This window comes from Sparus aurata, chromosome 8 (assembly GCF_900880675.1).
Source record: "Sparus aurata chromosome 8, fSpaAur1.1, whole genome shotgun sequence".
NCBI classification, from domain to species: Eukaryota; Metazoa; Chordata; class Actinopteri; order Spariformes; family Sparidae; genus Sparus; species Sparus aurata.
Genome location: NC_044194.1, coordinates 27,832,561 through 27,855,399, shown reverse-complemented (window position 1 = coordinate 27,855,399; position 22,839 = coordinate 27,832,561).

The window sequence follows — 22,839 nt, the reverse complement described above, 5'->3', positions numbered from 1 at the left end:
CCAGTACTGAAGACATGAACATTTTTGGTCCAACCATTACAAAAATTAGTCGATGAAGTTCTTTCTCTTCGGATTTCTTCCCCAAAACTATATAGTGCACCTTTAAGTGTCAGATTGCATGGTAAACTTCACAAAAATACAACGAAATACACAATACTGCAAGTAAATCTATTGATTTATTGATCACTGTGGTTATGTGATGCCCAGCTTTCTTAAATTATGATAAACTTTGACATTATTTAAGAACATAAACACAAACTACTGCATATCACTGTAAACAGTTACATCTGAATACCAACAGATGGCCTCATTTTACCAAAGTTTGAGGACCTGGGCTCTCTCTCTCTCTCTCTTTCTCTCTCTCTCTATCTCTCTCAATTTCAATTCAATCCAAAGGTATTTATTGGCATGAGAAACATGTCATACATACATTCATACACACTATATATGTATACACATCACAGAGGTGAGAACTACAGTGTATTAGCACTGCAACATTTTCAAAAATGTTTTTAAAGATGTTTGTTCTGCATGTGTGTACTGACTCTGTCCATTGAGATCAGCAGAGGGAAGATGGTCACTGCAGGAGTATGGACAGTCTTTATGGTGGTTGTATTCCATGGGACGCTCTTAGCCAGTCACAGTGACTCATATACCCTACTGCTGTGTTTGCACAATGCTGTGTCTGACCCAGCAGATACAAAAGTTTTTGTTATTTACTTTTTGGCTCTTTGTAATCTACTGGCAGAATTTGACTATGAGTTCTCTCTCTCTCTCTCTCTCTCTCTAGTCTTAAAAAGATCACCACCGGTCCAGTCCAATACAGCGTTGCACTAGTAATCTAAAAGGATAAATTCACCCAAAAAAATGTGTCATTATCCACTCACCTTCATGCCGATAGAAAGTCAGATGAAGTTTCATATTCCTTAAATTATTTCTTGAGATTCACAGTAAAACAGCAACGCAACATTCTCCTAAACAACTGAAAAAGATTGGGGCGAGCTAAAATACAGCTCGTCTGGCATAATCCAAGTCTCTGTGAGCCAAATCATCCCAGATTAATCTGAAAAGACATTATTTGTAATGCTGAAATCTTCACTGTGAATGCCAAACTAAAAAAGTTAACATGCTGAAGTGTCTGAAGTTGTTTGATGAGCTCGACTGTGTGAACAGGGAGAGGGATCCCAGGGCTTCCGAAGATTTAGTTTACCACTTTATGTGTGAGGGGATCTTTTTGCTGATTTTTCTGTTTTTCTTTTTGTTTTAAAGAAGTTACAGCCTTCAGAGTATTCCTGAAGATCTTGCTCAATATATGTGACCATATATACTGAGCATATATATGACCATATATACTGAGCATATATATATATATATACACACACACATATATATATCTACACACACTGAGCATATGCATATATATATATATATTTTTGTACACCTCTTTTTTATAATACTGTTTATCTAATGTAGAAAATATATGCTGAATCATGGGTTATCCTGGGTTATTCTGGCTATATCTCTAAATTTGTCATTTGCAATTTGTGTTTCAAACTAAAGGTCAAGCATTCTCAAAACCTCTCTGTGACCCCAACACATCCTTGGATCGCAGTGCAAGAGGATGGAACAATACTCATGGCGCATTGCACCTGTAAAGCAGGTCTAGAGGTCTGCTCTCATGCAGCAGCCCTCCTCTACGCTGTGTTGGCTGCTGCTGAAAAAAAAAATGCTCAGGCTTGCACTGAGAAGCCCTGTGCTTGGACAGACACCGGTATGAAGGGGGTCCCATATGAAGAGCTTCGTAACATCAACTTCTCTCATAAACAAGAACCCCATCTCGTTAAACGATCTAGTGTTCCTGATTTCAGACCATCAGATGAAGAGTGTCAGGCATTCTTTGAGGCACTTGATATCAGTGAAATGCAGGAGTCCAAACCAAAGAAAAGTGCCATCCTCTCTGTCATTGAGGGCCACTCACACAGGTAAGATGGGTTACATGCCTTGATAAACACAGCCTGTTCTAAATGCTATTCTGTCTCACTTTTGTGCCTTGTACATAACACAACAATTCCTCTTTGTTATGACAACGGGAAACGATGATTAACAGGTTTTTTGTATAGGTTTAGGCCTAATATTAAATTAGCTTCTGTACATTCTAATATAATATAGATCTAATTATAAATCTCTCTCTCTCTCTCTCTCTCTCTCTCGTAGGTACATTCCGAAGATGATGCAGCTGGACTTGCCAACTCCTCTTGCTGCACTGTACTACTCTAACACCCGGCTGGAGATGGACTTTCCCTTGCTGCTGGAAGAGAGTGCCAAGGTCTTTGATGATCTACTTGTAACGAAGCAACAGGTTAACAGCTAAAACATTCTCTTTTCAGTTTGCATAGCCCTGCTTAAATTCAGTTCAGTTGAAATAAATGGTAAGCCTTCGCATTTTGAAAAAAATCTTCTGGATTTTCACTAACATTTTTTTCCAGTGTTTGATAGTTGAGGAGGAGACCAGGGAGCAAAGTAGATCTAGAGTCTGGTTTGATCAGAGGGCAGGAAGAGTGACAGCCTTAGTTTTCAGTGAGGCAGCCAGAGCAGACGCACCTACATCTTTGATTAAAAGAATTTGCTATCCACATGCATCTCGGTTTTCCACTGAGGCTACAAGGTACATTGATTACAGAACAGATTCTTTCAAGGAAAGCTGATGATACTGTGCATTTCTTGAGGATGGATAGATAGATAGATGATTTTCTCTGTTCTCTTTACCCTTTACTTTTATATACCTGTGAGAGATTACATTCCTTTTGTGTGTGACTTATGTGTGTATGTATGTATAAGATACTGGATGTCTAAAATTTTCCTCTGGGATGAATAAAGTATCCATCTATCTATCTATCTATCTATCTATCTATCTATCTATCTGACATGTTCACATTTTAATACACATTTCACTTTCCAATCTTTGTCAGATGGGGTCAAGAGAATGAGGACAGAGCACGGCAACACTTTGTGGCTATGATGAAAGACCACCACAAAGACTTCCAGATGAGGCCATCAGGGTTCATCATCAACCCAGAACTCCCTTGGATCGGAGCGTCCCCTGATGGTATGATTGCCTGCACTTGCCATGGAGACAGCGTTTTAGAAATAAAATGCCCCTTCAAATCCAGGAACTGCTCCCTCATGGAAAGCTGCAGGGATTCTTCGTTTTGTCTTGGCCTAAGAGAAGATGGGGTCATGGCACTGAAACAAAACCACAAGTATATGTATCAAGTGCAAGCCCAAATGCACATTGCAGAGGTTGGTTACTGTCACTTCATGGTTTGGACACCACAGGAAATTTTCACTCAACAAATTCCATATGATCCTGTCCTCTTCGATGATGCTTACGTCAAAGTTGAGAATTTTATCAAGACTGGAGTGCTACCTGAGCTGCTGGGAAAATGGTATACAGCACCACGCTTTACTCCCAGAGACACTGCAGTCACAAATCAGGCACCTGAAGTGTGATGCTACTGTGGTCAACCTGCAGCCACTGTAGGCGAAAGCACTTTCACAAGAATTTACTTAAGCTGACTAGGGTACCTAAGACATGGAAATGTGTGGACTGCAGAAAACAAGTTTAGTCCTGTATTTTAATGTATAATTTCCATGAGCATGTATAATAAAAATCACAATGCAGTAATGTAATTGAATAAATAAGATTTTTTATTTCCAAACTCATTGGTTGATCTCTCCCTTTTGAGATATTTCAAAAATAAGTAGACTAAGACAAGCACAACAATTAATTGATAAGTAACAACCTTGTATTAAAAACACAGATGAAAATCTATTTACATTTGTTAAACATTAGGGAATACAATGTTAGTTTTATTCTGAGGGAACAACAGATGGGCAAATGTTGCACAGAGCACAGCACACTCTGACCATCTTATCAAGAGATGTGGGCTCTCCTGGAGTTGCAGCCTGGCAAAGAGAAATTGGAATTGTGCTTTGCAAATTGGTGCATTTGTTTCTAACAAGACCAATCACCCGTTCAACGTGGATTCGGACCATTGATAGTCCCCTTGAATATTCAAGGTCATTTGGATGCAGCTGTTGTTTACCTTTAGTGAAGGTAGGTATTTTGAGGTGAGCACTGTACAATCCAACAGCATCTGCTACTGTGAATCCTCGACCTGCTAGGACCAAATCGCTAGGTAATAGATTTCCATCGAGTGTGCACTTAAAGGAGAACTTCGGTCGATTTAAACATGCAGCTTCATTGCTCAAGCTACCCTTGACTTGCGAGTACCGAAGACGCGAACAAATTTGGTCCAGCCATTACAGAGCTCCGTGAACGGAGATGTAGCATTGAACGCTAACTGCATGGGGTCAGAACTTCACGCTGTGTTTTAAGCATCTTAACATGCTCCACATCTCACACCAGAAGTTATGCAACATCAGCAGACACCTTAGCACACAGCACTGTAGCGTGTATGACTCAAAATGAATAAAAAAGTAGTTAAAATAGTGTGTTTGTGCAAGCAGCTACTTACCTGTTTGTTGACATCCGCGTCTTCCGGTAGCTAGACCAAACTAGCGTATCCATCGAGTGTGCACTTAACAGGCTTAACAGGCTATTGTAAGGCTCATGGCTCATGACAGGCTGTAACATGGACATGTACATTATGAACATAAACACGAAAATGCTGGAATACGTTTCCATCTCCGCCAGTGAGGGAGTAAGTGCACGCTCGACGGATTGACTAGTTGATGGCGCTAAAAAGGAGTCGTCGTCATCGGAGATTAACAACTCTGAGTCAACACTGGACCCGTTGTCCACAACATCCAGAAGCAGCTCCAGCACAATTACAGGCTCTGGCAACCCCTCAGTGTGGGCGAAACAGGCTGACAGATTGCCACCTAGATGTCTGCTGCCGGGTGGCAATTGATGGCCCTCAGCCAGGAACTTTTAAGATGGAGAAGTTTGTTCAGCGCTTCTACAGAAGCAATTCAACCAGAAGAGTAAAATGTTCAAAAGGGGGCTGTGAATTATGCAAATAAAGGGTAAATTACAACTAAAGCAAATTGAGTCTGTTTTTTAGTTGCCCATAATAATGATTAGGGCTGGGTATCACCAGGTACCTCGCATTACGATACTATCACGATATTTTGCCCACGATAACGATAATATCACGATACAGCGATTCTGCGATAATCGATATATTGCAAGGAATTTCATCCACGATACATCACGATATCTATGTCACTGAAGAAATTCAGAATTTATTGACTGCACTGAATCCATTTCACAGGAATTACAAAACATTGTCAATCAATTTCACATGAATGACAGCCAAGTAAACAAAGAGTATATTGCACAGTGTGTCTTAACACACACACTGACTACAACTATCATTAAATATCTATATGTGTGGGTTTCAGAGCTACTTAAACCATTTTTAAAAAATTTATTTGGTTGTATACCTATGTTTGAATAAAGATAAAGCTGTCCTCCGAAAAGGGGTGGTGGTGGTGGGCCAAAAAAAAAAAAAAAAAAAAAATGTATGTATCGATAACGTACCTCAAGACGAAATATCGCGATATATCGTAGTATCGATATTTTGGCACACCCCTAGTAATGACAGTGGTCAAAATTATGTGAAATTGCAGTTTTTGGTTAAAAAGAAAAGCTTTTTAAAAAAATGTAAGGCAGAGGAACGCTAACGCCGCTTCTTCAGCTGCCCACCCCCCTAAGACCTCTAAAAACCCAGGGAAAACCCTGGATGAGGCAGCAATGAGCCATGCCTCACCTCTGACGGCGCTGTGCCATACACACTGACTGACGCAGGCAGTTGACGCATGCATCCATAAATGCGCAGTGAAAATGCACAGGGTGAGGCAGAAAGTACCGTGCTGCACTGATAGGGGGCAGTGCAGAGCTCCATAGGCACAACACACTTCGCTGCATACTCTTCTTCTACGCAGAGAAAATTGAAATACAGGCTGTGTCAGAAATCACTCACTACTCCCTATATAGTGCACTACATAGTGACTACGCCATTTTGTAGTGCTGTCCGAATGTCTAGTGGGTAATATTATACCCTATATAGTGCACTCAAAGTATCCCACAATGCATAGCGAAAAGTAGTGTACAACCGATGGTCACTAACCGAGCAATATTTACCATCATGCATTGCGCTGAGTGAAAAAATGGTGGACGAACGTGTAGTGGTCGTGGAGCGGGAGCTGATCTTTAAATGTGAGTAACGCTAATTTAAATATAACTTTCCGATTAACATTTGAGGATGTGTTGAAGTGTGTGTTAACGGTTGCTTAGTAGTATTTATGGCATAATTCGCAGCTAGCGACGCTCGCTAATGTTTGCCGACTGTTAGTTAACTGTTAGCCCTCTTCCCTGCAGTAATTTGTAATTCCCATTAGCATCGGCGCTAAGTGAAAACTAACTTCGATGAGCTACATTTTTCCTAAATCGCTAGCAGTGAAATTAAGTAGCACTAGAGAAAATATCCTATTTTAATTGTATTTAAATCTGTTCAGGGACTGACGAAGATGTGGAAAAGCTGATCCGCCTGAGGAGAGAGAAGGACCACCTCTTCTCAGGCAAACGCTTTGCCTCGGCATTGGGATGGGAGTAAGTAATGTCACATTATTGTGAAGAAACATCTTATATTGCGCATTCTTAATAAAGGTTAAATTAGTTTTATCTTGTGACTAAATTACCGTCTATCAAAATTGAATGGATAGATCTGACTGTTATCTACTTGTTATTACATTGTGTAGAGCTGTGTTGAAAGAGATGGGCTTGGCTGGCGTGGTGAGTCTGGCGAGAGCAGCCAAGAAGTGGGAAAACTTGGAAAAACTTGGGAAAAGACCTACAAGGTTTGTATTAAGTATATACTATCACCATAGCCATATAAAGTAAAAGTGTATATGAATGTTGTGTGTGAAGACCTGTAGTTATATTTTAATTATAAGGTGCTTATTTTATTCTGATCATAGGACATGTATGACATTACGGGGTCAAGTTTTACACTGCAGGCTGTAAACTAAAGTGATAATTAAATGTCATATACTTTGAAATGTGTGCAGTAACTAAGGAAGCCACCAACGGGAAAAGGCACTGAGTCAGGGGAGACCACTGTTGGGACATGGAAGTGGTTCTCCCTCATGGATGAGGCAATTGGAGGCAGGCCATCCATTCAGCCTCCATGCCTTATTGCCTCAGCATGGGGAGAGAACCCTTCTGTGTCTGATTCAGTGTCCTGACTCAGTGCCACATGACTCGGACAGTGAAACACCAGAGCCGGGGAGTCTGTCAGGCACAGAAGAGCCAGGGCCACCAAAAAGGCAACGGCGTGATGCCGTATTGGAGTTGCTGGACAAGGAGGAAAAGAGGGCAGAGGAGAGAGACCGGAGAGCTGAGGCCAGGGAGGAGAGGCTGTTAATCCTTCTAGAAAAGATTGTTGAGAAAATTTGAGAGAGAGAAAAAAAGAGATATTCATCAATAAAATGTTCTTTAAAAAGTTTATGAACACTGACTGAACTCATATCTATAACATACCAATAATGCGTCACAAACAATAATATAACAAAAACTGATATAACAATAAGATATTTACAAGGCAAATTAATAGTACATAAACATTTATCAATAACTAATTAACAAATCACAATCATTACAATATCATTTAAAACCATTTACAATAAGTATAACATAACAATAGCAATAACCTAACCTAACCTAACTTGACTTTTTAAAAATGTGTTATTTTTAGCAATAGTCATGTTCCTGAAGAACCGGCAGAGTGTTGTCAGGTGCAGACAGCGCAGCAGCGATACGCCCGCGCAGCTGTTCCCCACAATGCAGGTCCTGCTGAGACTGCTCACCTCTGTTATCTGGAGCCTCTTCCAGAGACTCTAATATGTCCCCATCTCTGACACACAGGTTATGCAATATTGCACAACAGGCAATCACCTTCACCGCAAATGCAGGGTGCACCTCGAGAGCCTTGAAGAAGACTGCTCGCGATCTGGTTTTCATGATGCCAAAGGCCCGTTCGATGACAGAACGGGCCTTTGCATGGTGCCGGTTAAATCGCCCAGAGACCACACCCCTCACAGGCTCTCTGTAGAGAGTCACAAGAGTGATTGGTCGGGACATGCAGGGGTATCCACCATCAGGGCCGCCTTAACCTAATGTTAGGCCCCGGGGCTGAGAGGTTTTGTAGGCCCTCCATCCCCTCGATTCTCATTTTAAAAAAGCGTAATATCTAGGTAATCTACATCACAAAATGCATTAGTTTCTTTCGAGACATACAACAGTGAATTTTCCCTCTTTGAGCCAGAAAACACCATAATATTGTTATTAACATATCACTGAGCCCACTTGAGCAGAAACACAATACACTTTATTTGAGAACCACATACAGCAACTTATGGTCATAATAAAACCAAAATGTGTGCATATATGATTTCAAACGATATTATGAAAAACAACACCAACTATCACCTGTCTGCACAAACATTGAGAATAACTAATAACAGCATAAGCAAAGAACAGCAACAGATCAAAGTGGAAGCCTGTTCTCCGGCCTCAGCGGGCCCTGTCAACCAATCACATGCACCTGCACGGACACACTCCATTCAGCCCCATGGATAGCAACGTGGCCTAATGCCAGGTGCCAAAAAGATGAAACTGAGCAACATTTACAGGAGGTTTGCAGTATAATCTTAAAACATGATGTAATTTGCGGAAACAGAAATATATTCTGTGCTCAATAAATGTATTTGCATGTTTGCTTGTATGCATTTTAAGGTGCAATAATAACCTCTGCGCTCTCACTGACTCTTGCTGGCTGCGCTGCAGACCGCTCACTCTTGCTCTCAATCTCTCCTTCTGTGCGCTCAACTTCGCCTGCACACTGGCTCAAGCTAGCACTGCGTTAACAACAGCTAATCTGAATTTAGCAACTGATCTCCAAGTCTCCTACTGGGTTGACTTTGTGGCACATTTATATGGCTGTGCCAACTTGAGCGAGTATTCGCCATCATTGCTGCACTCTGTCCTCTGCTGCAGCGGCGCAGTTACGCGCGTCTCCAAGTGACACCTCCATCCCGATACAAGTCCAGCAGGCTCAACACTGATATAGTAAATAGCTACCCGCAGTGACTCCACCTTGCTGAGTCGTTTGTCTTCCAGCTCCTGCGGCAGATGCTTTCTGAGCCGCGCGTGGCCTTCATTTACGCAGCGCACTCGAGCCGCTCCTCTTGCGGCTGAACTCAGGCTGAAGGATTAATCACACACGCCGAGGAGTCCGTGAAAGGAGAAATACGATAACCGTGTGTAGGGTAAACTCTGGCCGAGTACGGGGTCGAGGTATGCGGTGTCCAGGTGGAAGGGCAGTCCGAGTCGGAGAGCATCCTTGTTGTGCGCTCCGGTGTGGAGAAGTCATGGAGAGCAAGCGTGGACATATGAAACAGGCTCCACTAACGCCTCTCTATTAATTAAGAAGGACAGAACATGTTTGCATGGGGTGTGATCCATCATGTTAGCATCTTTACTTTGACAGGACTCCGGTCCCATTTTCGCCCAATAAGCGCGCTTTTGCATCAGTATTGTTTCCCCTGCGGCCCGGGTCACAGTTACATGGGTCTCCCCCTGACTGCTTTTCAGCCTGGTCCTCTCTCTGGGGCTCGTGTGCTCCCCCTCCTCCTCCTCTCCACTGCTGCGGGCGGTCCCCTGCTCCTCTCCGGCTCCATCCACCTGCGCGGCCTGCGCCTCCTCCGCTCCCTCCGGTGTGTGAGAAAGCGAGCTTCCCCTGGTGCTGCTGGGTCCATTTTCAGCAGCAGCTGGTTTAAAAAAGCTTCGGGATCCTCTTCAGTAATTCTTTTTCGCCCAACTCTTTCTTAATAAGTTTTTTGCTTTTCTGGGCACCACTCTCAAACGTCCTCCCCGACATTTTCCACTAAATGTCACTCAATCATAGAGGGACACACCTCAAAACTAACTATAGACATTCTGATAGGTCAGCCCACGGGCCAGAGGCTATGGGGCCACGTGGGTAACTCCTAATTTGGATCAATCAGCAGCCACGTAACGTGCGATTAGAGTGATTGACAGAAAACCTGACAAGTTACAAAACAATATGATCTTTTCAGCTCATCGTGAACCTGAACTTCGGAGGCCCCTGAACGTGTGAGGCCCCTGGGCTTCAGCCCAGGTAAGCCCGTGCATTAAAGCGGCCTTGTCCACCATCCACCAATTTCCGATTGTAATAGTCCCGGGCATCTGCACCGAGTGGACATGGCAGCCATCGATGCTTCCCACCCTGGCGAATGCTGGTAATCCAGCTAGCCGTGCAAAGCTAGCAGTAATTTCTTGCAGGTCATCAGGGGCTGGAAAGTGGATGACCCTGTTTTTAATTTTTATTAATTTGTCAGCAACCCTATGGATGACATCGTGCACAGTGGACCGTGGCATGCCAAATGCTCCTGACACAACGCGATAGGACGTCGCACTCGCCAGTCAAAATAGGAAGACCAGAACCTCAAGGGCATGACCCCAGCCATGGTCAAATGGAGAGCGGAGGACGTGGACAAGATGGGCCACTGTGGGTCTGGAGAGGCGGAAGTCTGGCCGGAGGTCCCTTTGGCCATTGAAGTACAAGGCCAAAACAGGGAGCTGGTTGTTCTGCCTGCAGTACTGAGTTGGTTGTTCATGCTGTAAATAAATTAAAATAAAACTGATAATATGGTGTCATAAAATGAAATGCGCCGTACTAATTATATTTAACTTTAACTTTTATGAGCTACTGGACACCTTAATTTCCTCTAAGGGATGAAAAAAGCATTTATCTGTTTATCCATCCATCTAATCTGATTTAAGAACAAAGGTGTACCATGTCTGTTTCCACAGGAGGGGGCGTAGTCTGACAATACCAGTGAATTGACACTGACAATACATCATTGATTTAGATATCTAAAATCCTTCATCTTTATACTTACAATCTGACGGCGTCTTGCTAGGTTGGCAATAGCCGCAAATCTCACTCTTCTCCTTCTTGATTGCTCTATTCTGATTCTCCTTCTTACCAAAATCATCTGGATTAAGGTCGGCAAAAATATAGATAAATTTACGTTCCCGTTTGGTGGCATTTTTGGGAGCTCTTGTGAGGTAAAACGGTGTCTAAATATAGGTCTTTGATCACGCAGTACGGAAAGTACAAGACAACGGACAAACACAAAAGATATGGCGCAAAAATGGTGTGTGTGTGTGTAAATATATACATGTATATAATATGTATTTTTTTATATAATCGGTTTTGACTCAATATTAACAGTAAACCTTTTAAATACTCATTATTTAATTAAATATTTATTATGGATAGTCCCGACCGGCGTTGATATATGACGTTTCAACTGCGCGACAGCAGTGACGTCATTAACGGCGCCGGAGCAGTGTCCGAAAGAGCGTTTTTTTTTCTGCCGTTGAGCTCACTTTATAGTGCACTATGTTGGACTCACTATGTAGTGACTAGGGAGTAGGGAATGAGTGGGTGATTTCGGACACATCCACAGTGATGCCTTAACCCGTTTTGCCCCACTGGCAACAATTGTTGCCGAAGTGTATCACTGTCATTTTCTACTCATAATAAAAAATCTCAAAGGTACTTATGCAACTTTTTCCACTTATATGCTAGTAGACAACTTAGACAAAAGTTTTGTTTTATAAAAAATTGTTTCCAAGTGCTTCCTATCACATGACATCATCTGCTTCCTGCTACTTCTGACTGAAGATATGGTTGATGCAAATCCTCCTGGAAAGAGGCAATTTTCATAAATTTCTTATGATTTTCCCCCCAAACATGTTTATAATTATTTAATCATTAAAGTCTCTAGAGTAACCCTCCCCCAAAAATTTTTACCTGGGATGAATATTTTTTTGTTCATGGGCTTATTTCTGTGAGTGGCAACAAAAGTTGCCAGTGGGCACATAGCTTGTCGCTAACTAAAGGAAAACACTGTCTGTAGGATTGCTCATAATTAACTTATTTCAAATTGAAGAATGATGTACAATGGCTCATTTTAGTCCTCTTGGAATACTCTTCCTAGCTAAATAAATTCACAGGTATTCAAGGCATGTGTCTATAGGATTTGTAGGCGGTCGCCACACCCTCGTGGCCAAATTGTTTAAAAACGCGTGCAAAAGTGCCCTTTTGGGAGCCAAAACGCACGCTAAAGTGCCCTCTTGGGAGCCAAAACACACGCTAAAGTGCCCTCTTGGGAGCCAAAACGAGCACTAAAGTGACCTCTTGGGAGTCAAAACGCATGCTAAAGTGCCCTCTTGCTAGGCAGAACACACTAAACTGCCACCTTGGCTGGTTTAAACATGATAAACTGCCCTCTTAGGTGGCAAAAATGTGCGCTAAACTGCCCTCTTGGGAGCAAAAACGCACACTAAAGTGTCCTCTTGGGAGCCAAAACAAGCACTAAAGTGACCTCTTGGGAGCCAAAACGCATGCTAAAGTTTTCTCTTGCTTGGCAAAACACAATAAACTGCCCCCTTGGCTGGTTAAAACATGATAAACTGCCCTCTTGGGTGGCAAGAATGCGGGCAAAAGTGCCCTCTTGGGAGCCAAAACGCACACTAAAGTGTCCTCTTGGGAGCCAAAACAAGCACTAAAGTGACCTCTTGGGAGCCAAAACGCATGCTAAAGTGTCCTCTTGCTTGGCAAAACACAATAAACTGCCCCCTTGGCTGGTTAAAACATGATAAACTGCCCTCTTGGGTGGCAAGAATGCGGGCAAAAGTGCCCTCTTGGGAGCCAAAACGCACGCTAAAGTGCCCTCTTCAGTGGCGAGAACGCACTGTTTTTTCGCCCCTGCCCTTTGAAAAGTCTGTGCACGCCACTGCTGAGATGTATATCTGATAAAAAGGTTATTTTAAATAAAGAAACTAGTTCAAATTGTTTTGTTTTGAATTGTATACAGGGGGAACCAAGGTTTGAACCATGATCATTAGCTACCTTCCTGGGATGGTAATATCCATTGGTATCCATGTACAGTTTTATATATATATATTTTTTTTTTACACCCCCCACCCCCCTCCATCTTTTTGTTATTATTCATTATGACTATATTATTATTTTGTTATTACTATATTATTATTATTATTATTATTATTATTTCTATGTTATTATTATGTGACATTTGACCTAGTGACAAGCTGTGTGCCCACTGGCAACAATTGTTGCCAGTTATAAAAATGCTATTTTCTTCAAAACTAAATACAAAATGGAAAAAATAAATACATAACATGATTCAGAGGGACTCAACTGATAGAATGATATGCCTTACAAATCTGGAAAAAATCTGGGCACAAATGGGTTAACTTACAAGTTTAATTCGTTCCGTGATGGAGCTCGTACGTCAAATCAATTTGCTAACGTGCATGTGTAGGTGGGCAGAAATAGCAATTTATCAATGCATTGCAATACATTTTTTCCCAATTCAATATCGATTCAGAAAATCCTCTGAATCCAATCAGGCAAGCAGCGGCCCCCGACCACCCGCTGTCCCTTGCCGGACGCCTCTCGGTCCCCGCCTCCAGCAGCTGGAAGCACCTCGCCCGCGACCTCACTCGAGGGTTGGAGGGTAATGCGCCACGGAAACACTGTTGGAGCTGCGAAGACGGGTAGCCGATGTCTGACGCACCGCTCTTTCGGAGACTGTAAACTCCCAGTGCAGCCAGTCTCACCATGGCTGCTGCACCGTGCGCCCGCAGGTAGCACTCTCCTCCAGGGAGAGAGGGGGGGGTCAGTGTCAATGTTTTACCCCCTCGCGTCTAGCCGGAGGGCGGAGGGACCGCGGTTATGTCTATGTTTATGTCAGACAAAAATGTACCACAGAAACAATGGCACTTTCTCAGCTTAACTATGGTTGCACTATTTTATAACTATCGTGTGCCTTCATTTACTTTTCAATTTGAACTAGAACTTCTACTTTTTTGAATTTAAAAATGATCAACAGGTACTCAAATTAATTATTTGTTTATTACTACTTATTACTAAATCAATATCGAAGCATTTAAATCAGTATTGAATGGACGCATTAGCACAACTGGGCAACAGGTGATCTGTGAGCGGCGAAATACAGTGCAAGTGTAGAACCTCCGTATGCCTACGTATAATGCGTAGGCATACGGAGGTTCTACGGTTGAGAAAATATTGTGCCAAAAGAAAGGCCGGTCTGACGGCGATGTAAAGCGCTGTGAATTTTCTCTATACAACATACACTTGAACTGTTATAGATTTTTTTAGATGGGCCTTGTTTTAGGTGGTTAAATTTCGCTATGCATGTCTGTCTCGCTATTGAGTGAGACACGGGATGCTGGGCAGATGTTACAGCGTTCACTGTGGTGTTTCCTACGCCAACTTAACGGTGGGGTATATGAAGCTGGCATGTAACCTGAATTTTTGCTCGCATCTCATTGCAAAATATCGGCCGACAGACAGCTCGTATCTTGAAAAATGTGTTAGTTGGGACATTCAAAAGTCAAGGTACCACCGTATAAGTTTCTATTTTTGGTTCATATTTGGGTTCATATTTTTTCTTTATTAGGGGGAAACAGTGATGTTGCTCTGTGTGGTTTGCGTAAACGTTAGCCTTGGGGAGTATTGCTTCTCTCTGTTTCTCTTTAGCAAGTCAACTAGAATTGCTCCTAGCTAATTGCCAAGTTTGAGCTGCCCTACAGACCGAACAGCGACCAAGAACCAAGCGTTTGGCGACTGAGTTGGTTGCTCATGTCTTTGAACAGATAAGCTAGGCTCCAATGTAGTTGCTCCATTGTGGGCTTCAGACTTCTGTGAAGCTAGAAGAGGTTTTTGAATGATGAATGAGAGCATGTCGGCCCATTAAATAGAGAAGGCCAGGTGGCCCTACAACATTCACGTCATCGGGGCCAGCCTATGGGCTGGCGTAATGTAAAGAGCATCTGTTGAGGGCACGCTGGGGCGTTGCCTATAGTGAGATACGAAATGAATGCTATGAAAGAGAACAACGTATGCAACGTTCTCTGATGATTATAAACGTTAACTACTCCCTATATGTTTAGTATACACGTTGGCACCAAACTGACATATGTATTTTTCTAATGTTTTTTCAGAGTGTTTACAGCTACCAATGTGTGTAACACCTTTACTGTGATGATAAATTACAGTAAAATATTGAATCTATGTCTATAATAACCAGATTCGGACATGTAAATGTGACATCTGTTGGGAAAAATCAGCACCAACTTTTACATGTAACTGATTTTGATCATCATTTTTAAAAATAGTGATCTAAGTACTAATAATAAAAATCACTGAGACAACTTTATTAAGTTTAACCCAGGACATCACCATGAGTCTCAGCCCTCTCAATTCACCAAATGGCCCTCTGGATATGTTTGGGGCTCCTTTAAAACAATATATAAAGCTATGTGCCCGAAAGAAAGATGCAAAAGTGGATGCTGTGGAGGTTAAGGATCAACCTACAATCACATCGTTGGTTACAGCATCAAAACCCATCCCTGGAAAGGTGAAACAAATGGTGATGGAGAAGTGTGTCAGCTTTTGCTGTAAAGACATTAGGCCTCGTATATGGCAAGGGTTTGTAGAGCAGGTGCAATAATTACTTAATGTCGGGGCTGCGAATGGGAGGGTTCCCTAAACTCTGTTCTGCCATGTCAGTGCACCTCTTCGCAATAGTGACATGACGGGGCATAAGAAAAGAGGGAAGCTTTAGTATAGAAACCCGATTACAGCTCTACCACTGGCTCATTATTCTCATTATGCACATGGTGAAAACTTTCCCACACCTCAGACTTTGCTTTCTTTGCCGGTGCAACCAAAACGTAATCACCAGAGGCCAGTCTCTGTTTAACCTCCAAAGCATCCACTTTTGCATCTTTCTCGCGCTAATCGAAACGCATCACCTGACTGCTCATTTACTTGTCGGGTCCTGTCGGGTTCAGGCAAAGATCTTCAGCTCTAGCCCCTATGCTACTGAGTGACGTCAGAACCATCCCCAACAGGTATGAACAAAGCACCATCAGATAGAAGGCAAGGTTTTAGGCTTTGGTACATTCTTACCGACCTTGTACTTTCAGATGGCCACAGCATTTGATGCGCTGATGGAGAACCAGGTGATCCACACTGATGTCACAGCTCCTAAAACAATTTGAAACAACAAGAAAATCTAATAAAAAAAAACTAGGGCAACACTGAGAAAAGTAGGAAAACACAGTTCTTAAGAGGACATTGAAAATTAGGGACAAAAATCAAGAACATTTAAACAAAAGATCAAATTGGAGCATTAAGCAGACTAACCACAAGAGGGATGGAATGGATCAACGATACTGTCAAGAAGGCGTTAAAACTTTGGTGTGCTGCTGGTTCCTCTGGCTACAAGGCCTTGCAGGACTTGCAGATTCCCCTGCCAGGAATTAGAACCTTGCAGAACAATGGTGGAAGGGTGGGGTGGCAGGGCCACCCTGGCCTGACCCCAACCACCCATGCAACCACTGCATCACAGCTGTCACTACTTTCCAGCATGCGGAACCTTTCCTGCACTGCGACAGCACTACCGGACACTATAGATGTGCACACTTCCTGTGTTTTGGATATTTGGCATGAAGGCGTGACCAGAGTCACATCCATAGGTCAGTCACCACTGAGTGCCGGTGGGGTTGTCCAAATGTGACCGAACAACAGATAATCACAGGCAAGCAATAATATCAGTGGGGAGATTCACGTTACGACGCTAAGTACAAGCACTGGCTAACTTCTTTATGCATCGGTGAAGTCATCCTTAAACTGTTAAGTAAGCTAAATGAGGCCAAAAACTATGTATCGTCACATTTTTCACTCATTCCAACTAAAGTCACATCACTTTTTGTATAATTTTAATAACTGGGAAATTGACTAGCATCTTTGTCGGTACATGTTTTTAATGTTAGATATAGGGCTGCAACGATTAGTCAACATAATCGATTACATCGACAATAAAAGTTTGACGACGCAAAAACACGTCGTATTTATTTTTGTTATTATTAGGGGGCCAAGGCCGAGGGAACGCGTATGCAAGCATAAAAAATCAAGATGCAAGCATACACGTTTCCTAGGACCAGCGGTGCTAGGAACCCTATTGTGATCGTAAAGATTTTTATTTTTATTTTTCTCCAGCTAAAAGTGGTGCTGCAGGCTAAACCGTGCAAGGGAGGGCCGTGCAATTTGGAGGGTTAGTCCAGACTCCTGCGAATATCTCAGACACAAAAAACCACATATATCCGCCTGCAGGGGGCGCTATAACCTAGGCCAACACGTTTTTGCCTATAACTCCCAAACCGTATGTCGTACAAAAGGGATATTCCGGTGTAAATTTAATCCATGGTCCAAATCACTGTGAAACTGTGTTCTGTGTTAGACTCCCTCTCGAGAGATGAAGTTAGCAGACCGCTAATTTACAGAGTTTTATCAACCTAAGAAACAACCGCACGACAACAATACATTGCAGTAAATGGGTCCAAATATAAACCGCCACCAAAAAGCCACAAATAATGCTCAGAACAGCACCAAACAAAAAGCAACAGTACAAAAAGGCTCTCAGCACATAGTCCGGGGCATCTAACCTCCGCTAGCTTAGCTGGATTTCTACTGAAAACCTGACAAAATTTACCACTCTTCTGCAGCAGCCTCCTGTTGACTGGAAGTCCCGACGACTCCATTACCGAGTGCAGTAGAGTTCCGCGGCTCATGGATGAAAATGTATGATTATGACTCCATGTAAAAGCAATCAAAGTTCATATGTGTCTTACCTGCAAGTTTATAACAGTTATTATCGAGAGCGGACAGGGAAAAGAACGGAATTGAGCATTTCTAATTGCACTCGGTAATCGTCGCGTCAGGACTTCCCCGACCCGGAAGCTGATGGAGGAGAGTTGAAATCTGTTTTTAGCTTCCCAATAGCTTCCCTAGCTAAGCTAGCGGAGGTTAGATGCCCCGGACTATGTGCTGAGACCCTATTTGTACTGTTGCTGAAGTTTGGTGCTGTTCTGAGCATTATTTGTGGCTTTTTGGTGGCGGTTTATATTTGGATCCATTTACTGCAGTGTATTGTTGTCGTGCGGTCTTTTCTGAGGTTGATAAAACTCCGTAAATTAGCAGTCTGCTAACTTGATCTCTCGAGAGGGAGTGTAACACCGTTTCACATTGATTTAAACCATGGATTAAATTTACACCGGAATATCCCTTTAACTTCCAGCAGGTCCGCTGTGCTGCGTATCTGCTCCATCCAGCTCAGGCAGTCCGGAGCCCTCCGGAACAGATTCGCAGGACTTCTATATGACGCATCAATTCAGCTGAATTTTGCCACAGCGCAGACGGGAAGTCAGGTGCCTAAATACCAATATAACATCCGGTTACTTTTCAAAATAAGTGCTGCCTGGTAATAAGTTAAATAATCAATTCTCAAATAAACAAAATATATATAAAATAAGCTTTCCAATGAATACAATATTCTCAAACAAAAAATTGTTTGTTTGCTTGTTGAAGGGTTTTAACAAAATTGTTCCACAATTAAAGTGCAGCACTAACAGTTCCACCATGTAGCCCTCTTCAGTTTTACTAAACCTTCATATTTTTTGCCAGAAAGATTCACTTCTCCACATTGACTCCACCCATGAGTTATTTGTGAGTACAGGCTTTCATTACGAAGATATAAGGACGACAATATGCACTTTTGGACGATATATTGACAGTCGCATTTTTTTGGACAGGCATCGACATAGTCACCTACATTGTCACTGCGTGCTCTGTAGCACTCGTCTTACAGTGGTTTGCAGGTCGCAGACCCCGGCATCTTCGTGTGGAATAGTAGTGTTCAAGCCACGTCAAAATGAATATACATATACATAACTTGGACTGATGAGCAGGCTTATCGAAATGTTTTTCCTGGTTTGTGGACATGGCTGAGGACCCCTCTCGAGATGGGATTCTCAAACCACACCTCCAGCACACCTGGGACCCTCACTGGTAAAATGAACACCAGTTAAACTGTCACACCAGAAACATGTCTTTCTCCATTGCAATATTTAACGAGGAAGCCGCAGTGTTCCCAAGCAGGAGACTTTAGCGACAAGGGAGAGTCTTCAAGTGCTGCTTTCTCGCTAGCCTTAGCCATGACGTAAATGGGCTGCACGTGTAGCTGCAGGCAGAAAATAAACATACGCAACTTCCCTTCCAGTAACTCACCCATGCACAGCCCTGTACCAAACCGAACGTCCTGTACTGAAATGGTTCAATACAAATATTGTTACACCCCTATTGGGCATGTATTCAGCTTTTTAAAATCTTTTACGGTTTTGTAATCATCACAGTTTTAGTTTAAAGGATTTTTAGCTCATCTTCTGATTTTATAATGGGTGTGTATTGTGTGAGCTAGAGTGCGTGACATCATTGCTAGAGTGGAGAGCAGCTGGAAAAACTGGAGAAGAAATTATCTTCAGCTTGAATTGGATCCCACATCTTTTACTTCACATAGTCAATATATACAGAGAAATGTAGGAAATCATATTAGCTTTCAGCTGATGGTCTTATTTCAGATGTGGAACTTACACTTTTGGCTTTAGAAGCCCCAGAGCAACAAGCACTCCAGCAACTCCCCATAAAAGGCAATGTGAATTTTGAGCCTAGATCTGTAGAGGAGAGCAGATGGTACCTGTTCTTTCTCTCGCTCTGGTGCCCTCATTTTTCACTGTACAGAAATAGCAAACACATCACAGAGTTCAGTAATGTCTCCTGTTACTCACTACATAAGTAGTAACCCTAACCCTAATAACAAGGTTAATAACCTTGATACATTTATATAATTGAAACATGTTATTTAATTAAATTACCCTTTCGTGTTAACTGTGAAAGGGATACTTTATGATTACTATATTTAATATACTTGATTATTTTATTGTTTCCCTTAGCCGATTCTACAAGAGCAGTGGAGATAACAAAGGGCCTGGCTGAAATGATTGTGAAGGACCTGCAACCTCTTTCCGTGGTGGAAGATGACGGCGTTTGGACTTTTGTGAGGACACTGGATCCTCGGTACAAAATTCCAAGTAGAAAAACCTTAATGGAGGGGGAACTATCAGCTCTTTATGAAGACGGCTGCTCTACGGTCAGAAAGGAATTGAGTGGTATGGACACAGTTGTCCTTACAACTGACATGTGGATATCCAGAGCCACAGAGGCATATTTAACAGTGTCATGCCACATCATAGATGAGAACTGGCAAATGCTGGCATATATTGAAACATGTTATGGTCTTGCTGTCAGCACCTACCTAGACATTAGATTTAAAAACCTGGCATTCCGTGACTCTACAAAAGTTGAGCCTGTAAAAGCTCGACTTGTCACCGAAATGTAGTCAGTGAGTCAGACCTCAGCACCTTCTTCATCTCCATCAAGCTCAAGCTCTGCCTCTAGCTCTACCTCAGCTCCTGCAACTACCTCAAGCTCATCTGCAGGGGCTGCTGCATCCCCACCTGCAGCAAAAGGCGGGATATGGGCAGAATTTGACTCTCAAGTCCTTGCATCTCAAGAGCATCGGACAACTGGCACTGATGCCCTGATTGAAATACGCAGGTACTCAGAAGAGAGGCCAATTCCTCAGGATCAGGATCCACTACTTGCATCAACATTCCCCTCTCTGAGCAAACTTGTCAAGAAACACCTGGGAGTGGTTGCAACATCAGTGCCAGCCGAGAGGACTTTTTCAAAGGCAGGACAGTTAGTTAGTCACAGGCAATGTGCAATAAAAGCAAAAAATGTGAAAATGATACTGTTCCTGAACAAAAACCTGTCATGAAAACCTCTGTTCTGCACAGGGGGACAGGGCCCACAGGGTCAAAGAGCAGAGTGCCGAAGCATTAAATTAATGCTTATTAGTTTTTTTTTCACCCATCAATTCCCCCCCCATGTCCCTTTCGGGGCTCCGTATTATTCCAGCTTCCATATGTTTTTTCAGCTCTTTTCTACTCCTACAAATTTTGAGCTACAGAAACCATTCGAAAATTACAATGGAAGTGAATTGGAAAATCTTCAAATCCTCCTCAAAACCACCCGTCTTTCAACCTCTTCTTGTCCGTCATACTTTGGGCTACAGACACCATTCTAACTTTAAAAGAGTCATAAGACCTTGAACTATTGGGCATGTATTCTTTTACGGCTTTGAAATCATCAGTTTTAGTTTTCAGCTGATTTTTAGCTTGTCTTTTGATTTTATAATGTGTGTATTGCGTGAGCTAGAGTGCGTGTCTCTCTCTGGTGCCCTAATTTTTTACTATACAGAAATAGCAAACACATCTCAGAGTTCAACAATGTCTCCTGTTACTCACTGTATATTAATATATCGGCCATAACCATTATACTTTTTTCTAGACCCACAGGACTTTGGGAGGTATATTCTGATTAATTCTTATGGGGACATGTTCACCCTTTTAAGCTCTTTCATCCTATAACTTTTAAGCTTTTCTGCCTTTTCAGCTCTTTCAAATATCCAACTTCATGTTCAGCTACAGAAACTGTTCAGCTATCAAAATGTTAATCTTATTTAGCCCATTAGCCTTTTAATTTTTAGCCTTTCTGCATTTTCAGCTTTTGAAAAATTCTGCTTTTTCTTCAACAAAAAATTTTGTGTTGGTGTTTTTAGTAAAGGGGTAATCAAGAGAGCAATTAGTCATACTTAAAGCTTGAAATGCTTTATTACTAATGAACAAATTCTCTTATGAAGTGAATTTAATTAAATCTTGAATGAAATCTGTTTGTGTGGAGTGTGCAACAATTAACTTTTGAAATATAAACTAAATAAACTGAGAACTTAATGCAACTTTTTAAGTGCATAACTATAGGGACTTTCTTTGAACGTTTTTACTTAAAGAAACTTGTCTGCTGCCTGTCTTATGACTTGAAAGGAAGTCAGGTTATCCAAACAGTTAAACCACACTAATAATAGAATTTATGTAGTGATCACTGAACACTGTATTCCTCAAAAATATAAACATTTTGACAAAGAATACACAGAAAGGTCTACAAACATTTTTATCTAGGAAATGTGTATATATATATATATATATATATATATATATATATATATATATATATATATATATGTTAAGGAATGAATATTTTCTCTAAACAAATGTATTTATTTATTTATTAACTGTTAATCCATTAGTATGGTTTGTTCTTTAAATGGCCATATATAATATTTATATAGGCTAATACTACTGTATATTAAATAAATGATCGTTCATTCAACTTTAAAAACTCGCAGACACACAGAGGACCGGAGTCGGGGCTGGGGTGGTCCGCCACAACAATTTTGCTGGCCTTAGTGATTTAGTGATGATGTGTGTGACAGACATGTGTATTGGACATTTACGGAAATACGGAACAAATCGCGTCCCGTATTGGTTCAATACAGGACATGACATTTAATTGCCAAATAAATTACGATTCCGTATTTTACAGGACGGGTGGCAACCCTACATGATGTACAACGCAGCTGGAAGTTAACGTTAGGCTAACGTTAGAGATGTTAAAGGTAACTTTAACATCTAAACATCTCTAGCAGAGTGACAATATGTTGCCTCAAATACGTTGTTCACTTACCTTAGAACAGATGTAGACATCCTTGTTAATTTTATCCACGTTTAGTTGGTGTTGTGGTCTACCGCATAACTCTATCCAGAGCAGACACTTATCTCGGCTGAGATGTGGCTTGGGAAAGGGTAAAAAA